General features: G+C 37.5%; 1 protein-coding gene across 1 annotated transcript in view; it reads right to left on the bottom strand.

Moving 5' to 3' along the window:
* CD36 (CD36 molecule) overlaps window positions 1–14,844 on the bottom strand; it is a 75,751-nt gene extending 60,907 nt beyond the window's left edge. The window contains exon 1 of the mRNA XM_043588703.1: window positions 14,815–14,844. The gene's annotated coding sequence lies outside the window, so the exon portion shown is untranslated. The remainder of the gene's footprint in view (window positions 1–14,814) is intronic.
* Between the last annotated feature and the right edge of the window lie 1,682 nt (window positions 14,845–16,526).

Here is a 16,526-nt window from a genome sequence, read left to right as displayed (position 1 = left end):
AAGGAAGTAAACAAAGAAATCAGAAGACAGAGGATGGAGAATATAGCTTGTCTGACAACCGAGAGACAAAAGGAATTTCCAGGAAGAAATTTAAAAGAAGTTCTAGGATAAGAATTATGTCACAGGCCTTGGGGTGGTGGTGAAGTTAGTATTGGGTCAGGAGGATGACAGGATTTTAGGAGGCGATTATCATCACCAGGAAAAAATAAATTTTACCAGAAAGAAAGCACTCATTCCAAACTTGTTATAAGAAAATTTATAACATGAAGGTAGATAGTCAATACTATCAAGAAAGGTGACTATATCAAGTGGGTAAAATGGAGGGAGGGTTCTGTAGTGTAGTATAAAAACTAGATCCTTCTCCATAGGAACAAATCAAAGGCCATGTGTAAAAGAGAATACTTTTTATAAAATCAAGAATTAACACTGTAAATATGTTATCTAGAATAGTTCAAAGTATTTTTCTCCTGGAAAGAGGCATGGGGAATGGGAGAAGCTAGGGAAAATAGGACAATGGTCTTTTTTTCTTTAGGTGCTAAAATACTATTTGACTTTTTTCAATCACATTCATTTGATAATCAAATACATTTTAAAACAGTATTGTATCTGTTTCTTTTAATATTTTTCATGTTTATTGGGGGGGGGAGAGGGAGGGAGGGAGAGAACCTACACAGGAGCAGGGGAGCAGGGAAGGGGCAGAGACAGAGGGAGACAGAGGAAGTGGGCCCTGCACTGGCAGCAGAAAGCCCAAAGTGGGGCTCAAACTCATGAACCTCAAGATCAGGACCTGAGCCAAAGTCCAAAGCTTAACCTCCTGAGCCACCCTGGCGCCCAAAACAAAACAAAAACAAAAACAAAACAAAACATTTGAATTGAGCTGTCCGCAGTAACTACTTACCAATCCTTTACTTCTTTTCCTATCTTGTGTCTCTTCCCTTCACTCCCTTGGTGTGCCACATCTTCATTTTCTTAACAATTTCCCAGGAAATGTATCTGCTCAGGAAACTGCTTTATTTTCTACTTTACAGAAAGGATTGAGGCCATGGGCTATAGTCTCAATGTCTCTACAAAAACATGGTACCTGCTTCACACACATACGTAAATCATCACCTGGAAACCTTAGCTCTTATAAAGTTATTTTCATGTAGGTAGTGGTTCAGATTGAGGTTTCTGAGACAGAATGGGTGCTAGAAATTTCTAAAACTGCTATTTTGCTGACATTACTCCTATTTAATCTGAAATTTTTTGAAGTCTTTACAAACAGTTGCTATAGAATTCTGTAGATCAGAAAGTCAACACACAGAAATTTGCTTGTGTTTGGAATTTGACCAAGATATTTTATAACCTGTTACTTACCAGCTCCCAGCCTGTACATCTGTAAATCGAGAACACTTTCCCCTGGTGAAATTATATTCATTAGTCAGTAATTTTAAAAACAAACCTGGGACGCTGTATGGTAGTAAGTATATACAAAAGAAAGGAAACAGACGTATAGATTTAGATAACAGATGATCCAGTAAACTTAGATTGGAAGATTCTTTATAGATCACCTAGGACAACCCCCTCATTTTAGCCTAGAAGCACAGAGAGGACCTGAAAATTTATCTTCTCAGTGTCACAGATAGTAAGAGAAGAGGGACCAAAGTTCATGTCCCCTAAATCTGAAACCTGCAAGGGATATTAAAAGTCATTTAATCTAAATGATTTATTTCTCAGATGAGGAAATGGAGTTTCAGATTTATATATACATAAATGTGTGTGTGTGTGTGTGTGTGTGTGTGTGTGTGTGTATACATATACACATATATATGTATATATATAGTTTGGCTTTTAAAATCTTAACCCTAAGATAATTTTGCACCCATTTTACAGATGGGGAAGCTGAGATACTGAAAGGTTACACAATTTATTCAATGTCACAAAATATGTAGCACTTGAATTCAGATTTATTTAATAAATAATAAATAATAATTATATAGCCTATAGTTTTTACACTTGGGAACTACTATTGGAGAAAATTCCAAGAGTTTTCATGAAGCTTTCCCGTAAGCTTATTTGAGAGAAATGATAAAGAGTTGAATAAAGAAAGTTCCAAGCTTCGGATGAAAAAGGAGGAAAGGTATTTGGACACTCATTAACTCATATATTCACTTAAACACTTACTGACCACTGACTATAACCAGACATTGATCTTGGTGCCGGGACACAAAGATGAAAAAAAAATGTCTTTCAGAGATCGTGGTTTTGTTGAGAGGAGATACACTATAAATTAATGGAAAGGCGTCAAAGGATACGTAGACATTTTCTAACCACCCAAGAGGTTGTAAAGTCAGGACAAGTAGAAAGAACAGCATGTATAAATTCAAAGCCAGAAGGGAATGATGTATTTGGAAAACCACAAAATTCTTTGCAGGGAAATGGCACAAAGTGAGAAAGATGAGCAGAAACCAGCTTTTGAAGCCCTTTGCATGATTCTAAGAAACTTGAGTTTTATTCTGTAAGCAGAATAGAGTCATTAAGTCACTTTAAGTCAGGGAAATGACAAGATAAGAGGTTACTTATAAAGGGTCATATTAAAGGCAGTAAGTTGGGATGAGAGTCTACACAGGAGACTAATGAATACTGGGAAGACATGAGGCTCTGAACTAAAACTTGTATTCAGTCAATGAAGAGGAGATGGACTCACTTTAGACAGACTTTTGGAGTAGTAGGAAGATACTTGCAGTGTGTGGTGGCATCCATGGCGAGGAGGGCTATAAAACGAAGCCAGCCCCAGGAGTTCTCCTCCTGAGTGGGAGAAATACTCTCCTGAAAAGCTTTTTGATGGTGCTCTGGAGCCTAATAGCAGGGGTAGGAATAGGAGAAGTAATGAAAACTGGGTAAAAACTGAACCAAGAGCTCCCATAAAAGCAGAAACAAAACACTAAAATCCAAAGGAACCTAGAACTGGACACTTCTCTTATACCGGCACCGGTTGAAGTGTCAAATATAGTATAATGCTAACAAATAGCACAGCAGTTAAGCTGTTAACAGGAACACTCACACACTTCCACTGCTATTAGGAAGTATTTAATCTCTTAATTTCTCATCTTCCCCACTTCACATTCCAGGCAGTGGTTTAGCTTTTAAGGTAGTGGTGTGGAATCAGGGCAGCACTTTAGCATCATCATGGGGGTTGGGGAGATGTGGAGGTAAGTGTGGGGAACAAAGGTCAAGATATGGAGGTCTGTATTGCAAAGGCCATGGACCAATATGTAGGAGACACTTATCATTTCATTTGCTTAGACTAGGCTCAGTAATTTACAGAAGGACCTTGTCAAGAATATGCAATAAATGAAAGGATTACATGAACCTGCTTTTTGGTGGTTGTTTGACCAGTGCCTGCATAAAATGTAAATGCATTAGGACCGTTTAAAGAGGTATAGGATAAGGGAAAAAAGAGAATCTAAGCTAGTGGAAAACAAGAATATTCTCCAAGAAACACTCTGTGTGGTTTTTGCAATTAAAAACAATCACTACTGTTTGCCCCTAAGGCTAATAATACGCCCTGGAAAAACAAGGATTAGATGTAAGAGGAGAAAGGTGCCATTTTATTCTGGCATAAGTCATACAACAATCATTTTAAGAATATCCATGATGGATGTAGTTTGCAGAAACACACCAAGTGCAGGAATGTTTTGGGTAAGAAAAGTGATTGACCCTAAATTTTTAAATTTCCATTTAAAATAGGTATCTCTTGCTAAACTGGGCACACAAAGTACTCCTTTTGACCATCACAAAAGCAGTCATTATGTTTATTTACAGCAGTCTTCCAGATTGTAATGTTAAAATATACACATACCCCCAAGTACATTATGCAAATTTGACTCTGCAAAAAATAAAGAATGGTCTCCAAGAATACTGATTTCCCAACTAACTAATGGATTTTTTTATACTTATTGGTATTGTTCTCCTTTTATTAACAGGGAATTAAGTCAGTTATCATGACCTTGCTCTAACTATTGAACCATTCAGATGTCGCATCCAAAACGATGGCAGTGGTTGTACAAGACTTGAATCAACTCACATCGCCTAGGCTCATAACAGACATCTGTAATCTTTAAAGACTTAAACCTTGTTATTTAATTAACAGTGGAAATGTTTAACTCGAGTTTTAACTTCTCAATGTCAGTTTCCTGTTCAGTTACTGTCTCGCATAAAACAAAGCTACATGTTTCACTTGAAAACAGGAAAGATGAACTAGGATCATGCAAAAGGGTAAATCTTAAGGGGAAAGTAAAAAATGCACATCTTTGTTTGCTTAGATCCTATCTTCAAAGATAACTAAGGGCAAAGTCTATAAAGTTCAATGAAAATAGCTTCTCTTTATTAATAATATGATAAATAAAGCAGAGGTGGATAACAAATCTCTATTTTGTATTGCCTTTTTTCTAATTTAAGACCAATTGAAAAAACTCAAAGGTGGAAAATCTTAACCTTATATATGGGACTGAAACCTTGCATTTATTATGCAGCTCATGTTTAAAAAGCATATACATATAAAGAGAGTGGTATATTTCACAATATTCCAAATCCAAATGTCTCAAAAATACATTATGGAAAGGTAATTTTTGCATGTGTGACTTATGGAATCAGGCTTAATTTGTAGCCTTAACGCCCTCCCCCCACTCCTGTCCCATCCCCACCCACAACACCTCCTCTGTAGACTTGATAACAAGTTCTTAAGCAAATTAGAAGCATGGGTCATTTGTTAATGTTTCTACTCATTTGAAATCCACACATTACTAAAACATTGAATACTCGATCATGAACTTGAATCACTCACTAGATGTTCTTTTAAACAAAAGTTATGATGATTTTCTATTATGTAAAAGAAAAAGTAAGATGATTCAGTTTATTTTAGGTGGCATCTAGAATATCTAAGTAGAAAATTGATATTTAAACCACATTTATTTAAGTTAAACTTAGATGGAGATTTCCAGAAATACTGTATTTACAATAATTCACAACTCCAAGATTTTACAATCTCTGGTTAATTACATTCTTATCCTGTATAGTAAGTGGAAAGACTGCTTAATTTTTCCACAAGTAACTTTCACTACATGAAATTAAGATTTTATTCCATTTATTTCTTATCTGTCAATGGTATATTTTTTTCATTTATGTAACACATTAGTTTTTAGAGTGTAAATGCAAGGAACTGAATCAATTCCCTAAACAGTTTGTGCATGTTGTAGTTATTATACACAGATTGATCTCTTGTGGTTCTCATTGACCATCAAATTACTAGCATCAAATTAATGAGATTTTGTATTAAAATACTGTGCAGTGACTATACCATAGGGCTTAGGGAGAAAATTACAAAGAAACTCTATTAGAATCTTATAACCAAAGTAGTGGAAAGTGGATTTCATAGAGGTAAGTTTCATTACTGAAGCAACAAAGAATTTTGTCATATGAAAGAGAAAATAGCTCCTGATGTCCAGGACCTGGTCTGCTGCTATCTGGTAGGTCTTGTTGTTTCTGGACATTGGCCTGGTCCTCACAGCCAGGCCTTGGTATCCTCTTGTTGAACATCAACAATTTGACAGAACATCAACTTTAGAAAAGGCCACTCTATGATCATGATGGTTCATGACAAAAACCAAGCGCTCTATAATGATGTCTAAACACAGAGCATTTATGAACACTAAGATACCACATAACTCCCTTTCCCAGCTAATATGGGCCATTGCTGCTGCTTTGCCAATCACAGCCTTAGCCAGTCTCTTCTTCCCTACTCCTAGATAAGGTTTATTAGACCCCCAGTGGTAAAATTACCTTGCTTCCCCACAACATCCAATTCAGAGCACAACTCTGTTTCCTTAACCCCACTTCCAATCTAATCACCCCAAATCCAAATTCTATATGAGTTTCTTTTTACCACCTTCTTACTGAGTCACCCTTGTTTCCCTGTGGTATACTTTGCCCTCTTTGAGATGAATAATCAACTCAACTTGTTCAACTACAGGTGTGTTCCTGCAGGTCTTTGGCTAAAGACCATTGACAGTGATAAAGTATCTCACAAGCTTGGCTCTTCCTGCCAGTGTCATCAAGAAGCTCTAACGTATTTGGTACCACAATACTCCAGAATGTTGTGGAAGACTAAATGGAACTTGAAGGATAATTAGAAGATGCCTTAGGGATGAGGAACAGGAGAAATGATTATGGGTGTGCAAAATGACATCAGACAAAGATCTTAAGGTTAGAGCAGCCATATCAAATATAGAATAAAAGAATATGCCAAGCTAGGGGACATAAGCCAGGGCACAGGGAGGACACATCAAGAGCTGAAGGATATTGAACCACTGAAGAGCTTTATAATCCTGTTTCAAAAGAAGCCAGGGGAGAATGTTGTCTTTTTCACTAAAATCCCACTAAAGGGAAGGAGTCTAGGTCACAACATTGAAGATAATATACTATTGTGGTATGTACAAAACATAGGCATAGGGTCATATAATTAGGGAACTAATGGCCCTCCAAGTAAAGGGCCATCAAGATAATGGTCGGTTAATTTTAAACAACTTCTTAAAAGGGATTAAGATAAAGTCTGTATTTAATAGGGATTAAAATTTTAATCAGGGTAGGAAGTACAGGGTACGAGTGTAGATTAAGAAAATAGCAAGAGTGATCCTAAGGATGGTGATGAGGAAGGTAATTAAAACAGCAATGTAACAACGGATTTCTCAAAAGCAAGCATTATGAGAACTGAGTTAAACATTTTTGGTTATTCACATATATAACAATTTTTTTGAGAACAGCTGTGTTAAATCCAATCTGATTTAAATAGCTGTTAAAACTGAACTGAGTGCTAGGAGATATACTTCTCACTCTCTAATCTCTAGCCCTTACTTGCCAGGAGTTTTTTTCCAAAAGAAGGAAGGATTTAAAACTAGATCAGACTCGGAGTTTGACTCAACATCATAGTACATGTCCTTTCCTTATCTTATCTTGCCCTCAACCCTTTGCCTACATAGCAAGCACCTGCTGGGCGGTCATGCCTGGAACCTGAACCAAGTTGTGATCTGGCTCCCTTCACCTCCATGTCACAACCCAGAGGATATGCAGATTCTTGCTCCAGGCTTTTTGCAGTTACTTCTACAGGTTAAAATACTGGGTCATTTCCCCTATCAAACTCTTCCTCATTCTTGAAAATTTCAGATTGCTTTTGGAGCTACTTTCCTATCATAGGAAATGATAACTTTCATAGGAAATCATAGGAAATCATAGGAAATCATTAACTTTGTTTTTCACTTATTTATACTTTTATTTCTCCAGGACACTGGCAAATGTTTCATTAATCTGTAGCCTTTGCAAGAGTAAAATAAATTCCTCTGGCATTCTTGGTCTGGACTTCTAATTGGGACAAAATAGGAGAATGACCAAAACAAAATCCTGGTATCACACTCAAGTAGCTCACAGCATGGGTAGGAAGATAAATTCCTAAGCAGACTGTTATGATACATTGTGACACCTGCACTCAGGTGGGGGAAGAATAGTGGATTGGGGAAGAGAGATGAAGGACATTTTGGTAGAAGAAGTGTGATCTTCCTTGAGAGTCATAGAATACAGGCCCAGGTAAAGAAAGTGGGAGAAGGTAAAGGGATCAGAGCCATTCCCCCCAAATATATAAATCCAGAAGAACACACACAGTGAGGAAATACAGATATTTTGAGAAGGCTTTGGTATAGCATATGAGTTTTGGAAAGACAAGACAGGACACGAGAGAGACAGGAACAGATGACAACACAAAGACCTAATATCAACAAACCACACCAAGACGTGTGCCTAAATACCTAGGAATTCTTTCTGTCAAGAATTTCTCTTGAAAGCAATAGAGAGCTACTCAATGATTTTAGGGAAGGAATACAATAAAATTCAGCATTGGAAGATGGCTCTGGCTCTCTGGAGAGTAGATTGGACAGAAAGCCAGAGGAAATCTTCTGAACTATTCTAGGCAGAAAAGTATATGGTCTGAATTATAGTGGGCTGGAGAAGAAGAAGTTGAGAAAGATTTCAGAAATACTTAGGAGAGATGGGGAGATATTTAGAAGGGAGCATGAAGAGCTAAGCCTTGGTGAATAAATAGCTAGGTTAAGGAGAAAAAAAAAATCAAGAATGAGTCCCAAGTTTCAGGTCTAGTAACAAGATGAAAGAAAAGAATAGAAAGGAAATAATATAACTAGATGTGAGGGTGGGCTCGGGTTAGGCCCATTTTCATTTAATTAGCTCCAAGATCCTGGGACAGTTTCTTAATCTCTCCGTTTATTCACTGTTTTTGTTAATGTTTTTAACATTATTAATGTTTTTGTTAACTGTTAACCCACTACATATTAATGTTTTTGTTAACCCACTGTTAATGTTTATTTTTGAGAGAAAGAGAGAGAGAGAGAGGGAGGGAGGGAGGAACGGAGGGAGAGAGAGGGGCAGAGAAAGAGGGAGACACAGAATCCGAAGCAGGCTCCAAGCTCTGAGCTGTCCGCACAGAGCCTGATGCAGGGCTCGAACTTGTGAACCACAAGATCATGACCTGAGCTGAAATCGGATCCTTAACCCAATTAGCCACCCAGGTACCCGTTTACTCATTCTTAAAATGAGGATAACATTAGACATGTTTTAATTATTTTGACAATTAAATAATAGTTAACCCTTCTAAGCACTTATCATGTACAAGGAAGACACTTGAGTATCTTGCATACGGTCACTCGCTTACTTTAAACAACTGCCCTATGAAGTAAGTACTTTTATAATCCCTATATTACAGATTAATCAAAGGCACAGAGAGGTTTACCATCTTGCCCAAGGCCACGGAGCTGGGAAGTGACTGATCCAAATTTCAAACCTCTTCAATCTGACTATAGAGAGGGTGCTTCAGCCAATGTTTACAGTGCCTCTCATTAAATACTAACCATTTCATATAATTATTATCAGAGTGGTTATAATCTCTGGTTTCACTGGCAGGATATACTTAACTATTTAACCTATCCATTTGTTTGAAAAGTATTTGCAGAGTATATGGATGTACATATATTTTACTAAACACCAGGATAAACTCAAGTATGATGTCACACCTATCTTGGGGCTGATTACAGTTTAATTTTGAACATAAAATGCGTATCATGAAACACAAAACCAGATTATGTTTTTAAAGGGGTCAGATACTTTTGACATAAGACATAAAGCATCCACACTGGGACCTTGACTAGCAGGCACTGGGGCCAAGAGATGTAGATTTGGGTTCTCTGCAAAATATAAACTATTGGTGAAACTGTAAAAGTTGATGAGGTCACCTAACAGATATTGGCGGGGAAGGGGACCCTAGAAAAACTGCAAACAGGGGGACTGCCAATCCAATGCCTAGGGAAGTGCATAAAACTCATTTAATGTCTATGGGCTTTGGGGTTCTCACTTATAAAATTAGCGGATCTTGGTTTGAGAGTATGTTAAGAACTATTCCGACTTCTAATGTTTGCAGTTTTTGCTGTGAACAAATGTAAACATCGGGAGAGCCACCGAAAGTCAACTTCCAGCTTTAAACCTCAGAAAAAAGCCAAGCTTCATAGCTGTTGCTTTGCCATGGTAAATAATTAGTAAGTAGTTTTCTTTTCACAAAAGACCATTCAGTTAGTTTCAGTTGCTTTTATTTATTTTAGAGGATTTCAGCTTCAGAAATGTTCTTGCCGTTACTATGTACAGAAGTTCTGTGTGGGAGATTTTAGAGAGAAAACAAAATGGCACCTTTATTCCTTAAGAGGAATATTAATGGGGTAGAGAAGATAATGGGCGCAATTATAGTAAGCTTCCTGCAGTATGCCTCTTCATAGCAAGATTTACTTTTTTCCTTGCCTAATCCTATTGTTTCCTGACTTCATTTGGTAAAACGTAAAATGTTACTGAGTTATCATAATAGGAGTGCAGAGTACAGACGCAATACACAGAGGTTTGGAAGACTGAAGGAAGAAACTTGCAAGATGCTCTCAGTAAAGTCACAGAGGAACACTGACCAAGGGGCTGAGGAAGACAACAGATGATTACTACCCCTCTACCACTAGCTGGCCACAGCTTCCAACCCCAGGGAAGGTTTTGGGGTTCTGTGTGACTAGACTGGCAAACAACTATTATGCATGTTGTGATTTCTCATAAAGTGTGAGAAGAGAAATCATAACTTGTACCTGGGGCCAGGTTAGAAAATCTTGAAGATGGCCAGTGGACCCTGAGGAGAACTGACAGTGCTGTTTTTCTCTAGCTTTACCCAAAACTTGGCACACAGAATAAAGACATCTCTGAGGCTGAATGCAGAAGCAAGCACATCTAAGTTTTGCATGCAGACTGTGGGGGGAAGGTGTGGAGGGTGGAGGAAGAAGACTAAGAAATCAGGGGTATTAGGTGAAATAAATGAGGTCCGTGGACTTGACCCGCTTAGAGATAATCAGTGAAAGGTGAACATTGGAGTTAGAAAAGATTTAGACATAATTTTGAATAGATGAATAAAATCTAGCTATTGAGTGCTTACTACGTGTCAGGCACTGGGCAATGTTGATGATACCCGGTTGACAAATGACCCCTGCCTCCCTGAAGTTTATAGCCCAGCCCAAGAGCTGTCTCTAGGGAATAGCAAAGGTCTGTACCCAGTGCCCTGATCACTGTGCATACCCTTATCACAGCATGTGTCCTCCTGCACTGTAATTGCCCCGCCACGTGTCTGCTTAGATCTAACTTTTGACCAAGCAGCTCTTAGAAGAATGAGGCTCCTAGAGATGAGAGGTTTTTGTAAAAACTAGAGGTCTTCCCCACTTCCCCTCCAAGAGACTGAGCTAAAATTTGGATTTGTGCCTGTTCCCCATTTCATATTGATTATTTCAACAAAAAGTAACCCTTAAGAGCTATTGAACCCTATTAAATAGGCTATTAAAGCTTAGGGTGCACACTCAGTTATGTTAGTGTATTCGGAAGGGGTTTCCATGTGCTTTATGTAAGTTACTCAGCATTTTAAATATGCCTTTTTCATTTGTAGGGGCAATGGCAAGAAGCTGAGAGCAGGCAGAGGAGGCAACTGTGCCCATCATCTTCCTTCTAATTCTGTAAAGGTAACAGTCACCTATTCAGCCTATCTTCTTCAGGAGATGGATGGTTCATTAAGTGGTTTGCTTGTGTGCATGGTGGGGAAAATGTCCACAAAATCATCCTACATCTTTATCATTTACTAACAGTTTTTTTTTAACTTTCATCAAAAGATTTCATTCCATATAAACAAAATTTAGAACAACCACCTGTAAAAAGATCCTGGATCCTTATAAACATCCAGCAAAAAATTGTTAATAATGTTCTCTAGAGCCTACAACACTGTCCTACATACAGTGAATGCTCATCCGTATGTATTTTAACAAATGCATCAATGAATAAGTGACTCTGAAAGATAGTTGACTCCATCACGTATTCAAAATAGGTTTGCTTTTTTTAGGGTTCGCTCTTAAGGCAAGAATATTTGTTGAAAAGATCCTGCTCACTTACTACAAATTTATGCCTTCTCTAAAAAGATCTTGTGCTTAGGGTCCATACTATGGGACCACTGTAGTGAATAAACTAACTTTTATTATTTCATGTCTAAAGCTTCCTGGATTGAGATACAAGAAGGACACTCTACCCTGGCTCCTATTACATTTCAAAGAGTAATAATGAAATTCCAGAATAGAGCAAAATGAGCCTCTGCCTGCATTTCTATTGCACTGTGTTCTTAATTTTTAAAACTATGACATGAATACTAATATCCTTTCCAATTTCCTAAAAATTAACATGGGAGAAATGTAACATTTATATTTGGAAGATTTAATGAGGGAAGCAAAATTAAGAGATGAAGCTAGTAGTTCTTTTTAAAGCGCTGTTCTTATTCCACTTGTAAACTTCACAAGCATTCAAGGAAAAACAATGCTTTTCTATTTGGGGGCACTCTGGAGTCCTTGGTGAATGGAGCCAAGCTGTCTGCTATGCCCCTCAATAATGCTTGCCAACCTTCTGTCATTTCCTCTGTGAGATGACAGTGTTTGTGTGACAAAGGTCTCTAGGTATATTTCAAAACATTTTACACAACAGCGTACCAACAAACACCTTAAAAGTGTTAATCATTTTCCACACAGCTAAATTTGTCAGAAGATACAAAACAAAATCCATCTTACCAATCTTCAAAAAGAAATGGCTGGGAAGTTCACTAGGGAGCCAGTGGCATACTCAAAGCCTTTTGTAAAAGTTTAGTGTCTTAGTCAATTTCTGCCCTTTGATACAACACAGCAAACAGTAAGACTAATTATTTACTAAACTAGGTTTCTTTTTATATTCTCTGTGCACTTGTGCTAGTTTTAGACAGTTTCATTTTCCTGATGAACAACAGTTCATTGTTTGTCATGGAAGAATCACTTTTAACCTGGAATTATTTAGGATTCCAGGACCCTGATAAAAACACAGTGTCCCTCCTCCACCTGCGATAGCTCCCCGTTCCTCACTGCCCACCACTCCTTTGAAGCTGTACTGAAGCTATAGTAAAGCGGTGATGTGCTTTGCAGTTTTCATCAGAAAAGCAATAAAAAACAACCAACCATGGGGCGCCTGGGGGGCTCAGTCGGTTAAGTGTCAGACTTGGGCTCAGGTCACGATCTCACAGTCCATGAGTTCGAGCCCTGTGTGGGGCTCTGTGCTGACAGCTCAGAGCCTGGAGCCTGCTTCAGATTCTGTGTCTCCCTCTCTGTCTGACCCTCCCCAGTTCATGCTCTGATTCTGTCTCAAAAATAAATAAACATTAAAAAAATTTTTAAAGAGGGGCGCCTGGGTGGCGCAGTCGGTTAAGCGTCCGACTTCAGCCAGGTCACGATCTCGCGGTCCGTGAGTTCGAGCCCCTCGTCAGGCTCTGGGCTGATGGCTCGGAGTCTGGAGCCTGCTTCCGATTCTGTGTCTCCCTCTCTCTCTGCCCCTCCCCCGTTCATGCTCTGTCTCTCTCTGTCCCAAAAATAAATAAAAAACGTTGAAAAAAAAAATTAAAAAAAAATTTTTAAAGAAAACTACCAATAAAAAAATTTTTCCCTTTTCATACATTTTAAAGCATTTTTTTAATTTCAGAAATCTGTGAAATTTAGCTAACAAAAACTAAGATTAAATTCCTTAATGAGTAATCTTAATTAGCAGTCGGTGCCAAAAGCAAAATTAGCCAGTCACATTAACATCAGTCAATTATTATGTATTTCTCCACTCTAAAAAAACAAAACAAATCGTATTTTTCCATTTGATTGGCCTACTCTGCGGTCTTACATGGTCTTTGCCACTGATTTGTTAGCCACTGGAAAGCTTTTTTTTGTTTGTTTCCTGCTTTTTTTGCCTGACAATGATTCTTCTGAGTTCAAGAGCTTACCTTTTCCCAGGTGACAATTGTTTTATTATCCTCAGTTGTTTGCTTTCTTCCTTAAACTCTCAGAACAGTTAGCTGCAAAGTTGTCATTGTCTTTTACAAAGGGATCTGATTCCAAATAATTAGTGTTTGTGTTGTACATCATTTGAAAATATTTCTCCTTCCCTTGCCAAGATTACAGGAGTCTCATGTATTGCCCCACAAATCCCACTTTCATTATTTAGTCAGGTATACCTGAGAAAAACACAGGCTGCCTTTTCCTTTTCACCTGATCCGCATCCCATCTGAGTTCTGGGCTCTCACACAGGAAGGGAACAGGAAGTTGACACTTTTGTAAGTATCAGTGCAGAATGCTTTCCCCAGAATTCAGCACAGCTTCAAGCAACCATTTCTTCAAAGAATACAAGGAAATGATCTTCTTTAAAAGGTAAAGAATTCTACCCAGTTCATTTCGAGACTTTGCAAAATAACGTGGGGAGTCACAGGTTACTGATTTTAATCAGCATCTGGTTTTGTCTCTAAATGAGTATGTCGCTAAGTTTCCTTTCTGCATAAGTTACTCCTCTATCATTCTTTGCAGTGTTTTCTGGCCTTATATAGCCATACTATGAAACACACCGTGTAACAAAGTTCTGCTATGTGACAAAACCCCCTCCCTCCAAAATAAGATATGCAGTGCCCACAGTCACTACAGTTTGTATGACCACTAATGATCAATATGTTTATATATGGAAAGATGATTTTCTTCTTTCCTTCTAAGAGTCAGTTTGTTTAGAGGAGTGGGTATGTTAAATTAGTTCTTAAATATACTTGTTAGTCATGACAATGTGCCAAAAAACATTTTCAGAATATCATGAACAAAGATCCTTCAACTTCTAGTCTCAGTTAAAATAAAGTTTTTCCAATTTGGAAGAGAAAAATTTAATTGGGCTTTACAGTGTCCTTTTCAAAAGGATATTTTAAAAATGCTATAAGAAGGCAAATAGCAATTTAAATAAGAACTCAGTCTAGATAAGGACAAGCCATATCAACTTAGAGAATCTGAGGGAATAACATTGCCAGTAATATTATACTTTTGATAAGAATTCTATATTTTCTGATACTTTTGAAATAAAAGCCAGGAAAATGTGCAAATGGGAATTTCATAGGATGAATTTAGACACTAGTGGAAATGTTAAATTTAAGTGTCAAGAGTCTATTCATCTATTTCATTGAAAGCTTACAAATGTTAAAAGAAGCATCATAGATGAAATTATTCCAACAGATAATATTTATCTTCCTAAACAGCTAAAAATAATAATTATTAATACCTGCCCGATGATAACCCATCAACAACAAAGACCTTAACAGTCAGACCCCTAAACAAAAGTGATTTTGCTCACCAACTTCTAGGGGAGCTGGCTTGTCTCGATGTAGGATCTGAAGTCAGCTTCAGAGAGACTGTGGTAGGAGGAGACGCAGAAAATAAACACATGATTTCCACAGCGCAGCAGCTGAGAACTCAAAAATGAGGCACGGGGTCTTGGCCATTCATCTGTCTTTAAGGTTATCCTGACATCTGAAAGCCATTGACAGCCTGAGCCTTCCAGCACTTCAGGCGCATGCCTGACACAAGATAAATATAGATCCCAGACACCTGAGCCAGACGGAAGGAACGTTAGCTTGAAAAATCTCATTCATTTTGTGCCTCAGTTGAGGAAAATAAAACCATTAATCCTTTTCCTGTTAAAACCTGTTATACCCCTTAAAAAATAGCTTCAGTGCTTATGAAACATGAGGATTCAAATAATCATTAATAATCAATTCGCTTCTCTCCATAATTACCATCTGTGGGATAGTATAGAGACAGGCTCAAATTCTCCTTTCCTGGTGAAGTATAAAAGAAACATAACAGTGAACATTAAGAATTATTTTCTCAGTTGTTTATTTTTTTAAAGGATCTTTGGCAGGTGAGTCCTTAAATGTGAGCATCTATTTGGTAAACTTTCTAGTATCTTTTCTCCTATATCCTGCAGGTAGTGATTTGGTCCTTTTATTGTTTGCCTCAATTATGGAGCCAGAAAGTGTCATCCATTGCCAGGTGCTTTGGTTTAAGTAAAGTTTTGGTATAGTTGTATAATGTAGCTAATTTAAATTGAATTTTGCTTAGTAGTCTTTGTAAACATATAAATGAAGTTACCTTCAGCCTGAGAAGCTATGATTAAAATTCTTACTCTGAAGATATAATGGCAAGATTTCTAACAATAAATCACTCTCTGGGACTCATAATTTAAGGATCTCTAATTCTATATTTGAACAAATCAAACAGAGGAACTAGGAAAGCCATACTGCTCCCCTGAGATTTTGAGGTATTAAATGTTTTAACCAATAGTATGCTTTACTGAACGGCATTAAAGAAAAATAATGGATTTTGGGTTACCACTTTCTAAATGAAGCTGATCTGTAACTAGTCGTACCGACCATCCCAGAAGGGAGAATGATTCTTTTTTCAATTTACCAAAACTAGTGTTTTTGTATTTTAATAATAGGTCCCATGTATTGAGAACTGTCCATGTTCTTGGCACTTTGCTAAGTAGATATCATATCATTTCATTCTCTTTTCCTAATCCAAAAGTATCCTTTCAAATGAAGTTAATATTTTTATGTTCCATTTTACGGAATAGAAAACTAGAACTTAAATGGTAGATTTTGACAATGGCTGCTAATAAGTGGTTCATATAAGAGTCTAACTCATAGGATTTTGACTGAAAGTACATTGTTTTCCCATCATACAATACAGTTTCAGGCTAAAAATGAGTGTCATCCATACTTTATCTGTATCAGATTACCCATCCTGTGAGTAATTCCAAGGCTTCTTTCTTTATTTAAGACAAAGTTAGGGAAAATACAGAAATGTTCCCTGTGGAGTATTGCTATGACACCAGAAAATCCCCAGAAGCATTATGTTTCCAGCACAAGGAAAATATAGATCTGTAAGGCATGACTCTAGCCAGAAATATTTCTCATCTCTTGCATTTCTCTTTTTTGACAACTCGTCCTCATTAATTTTTTTAAGTTTATTTTTGAGAGAGCGAGAGAGAGCAGGAGAGGGGAG

This window comes from Prionailurus bengalensis, chromosome A2, assembly GCF_016509475.1.
Source record: "Prionailurus bengalensis isolate Pbe53 chromosome A2, Fcat_Pben_1.1_paternal_pri, whole genome shotgun sequence".
NCBI classification, from domain to species: Eukaryota; Metazoa; Chordata; class Mammalia; order Carnivora; family Felidae; genus Prionailurus; species Prionailurus bengalensis.
The sequence above is the reverse complement of the archived record's forward strand: the minus strand, read 5'-3'. Positions and strand labels throughout refer to the sequence as shown.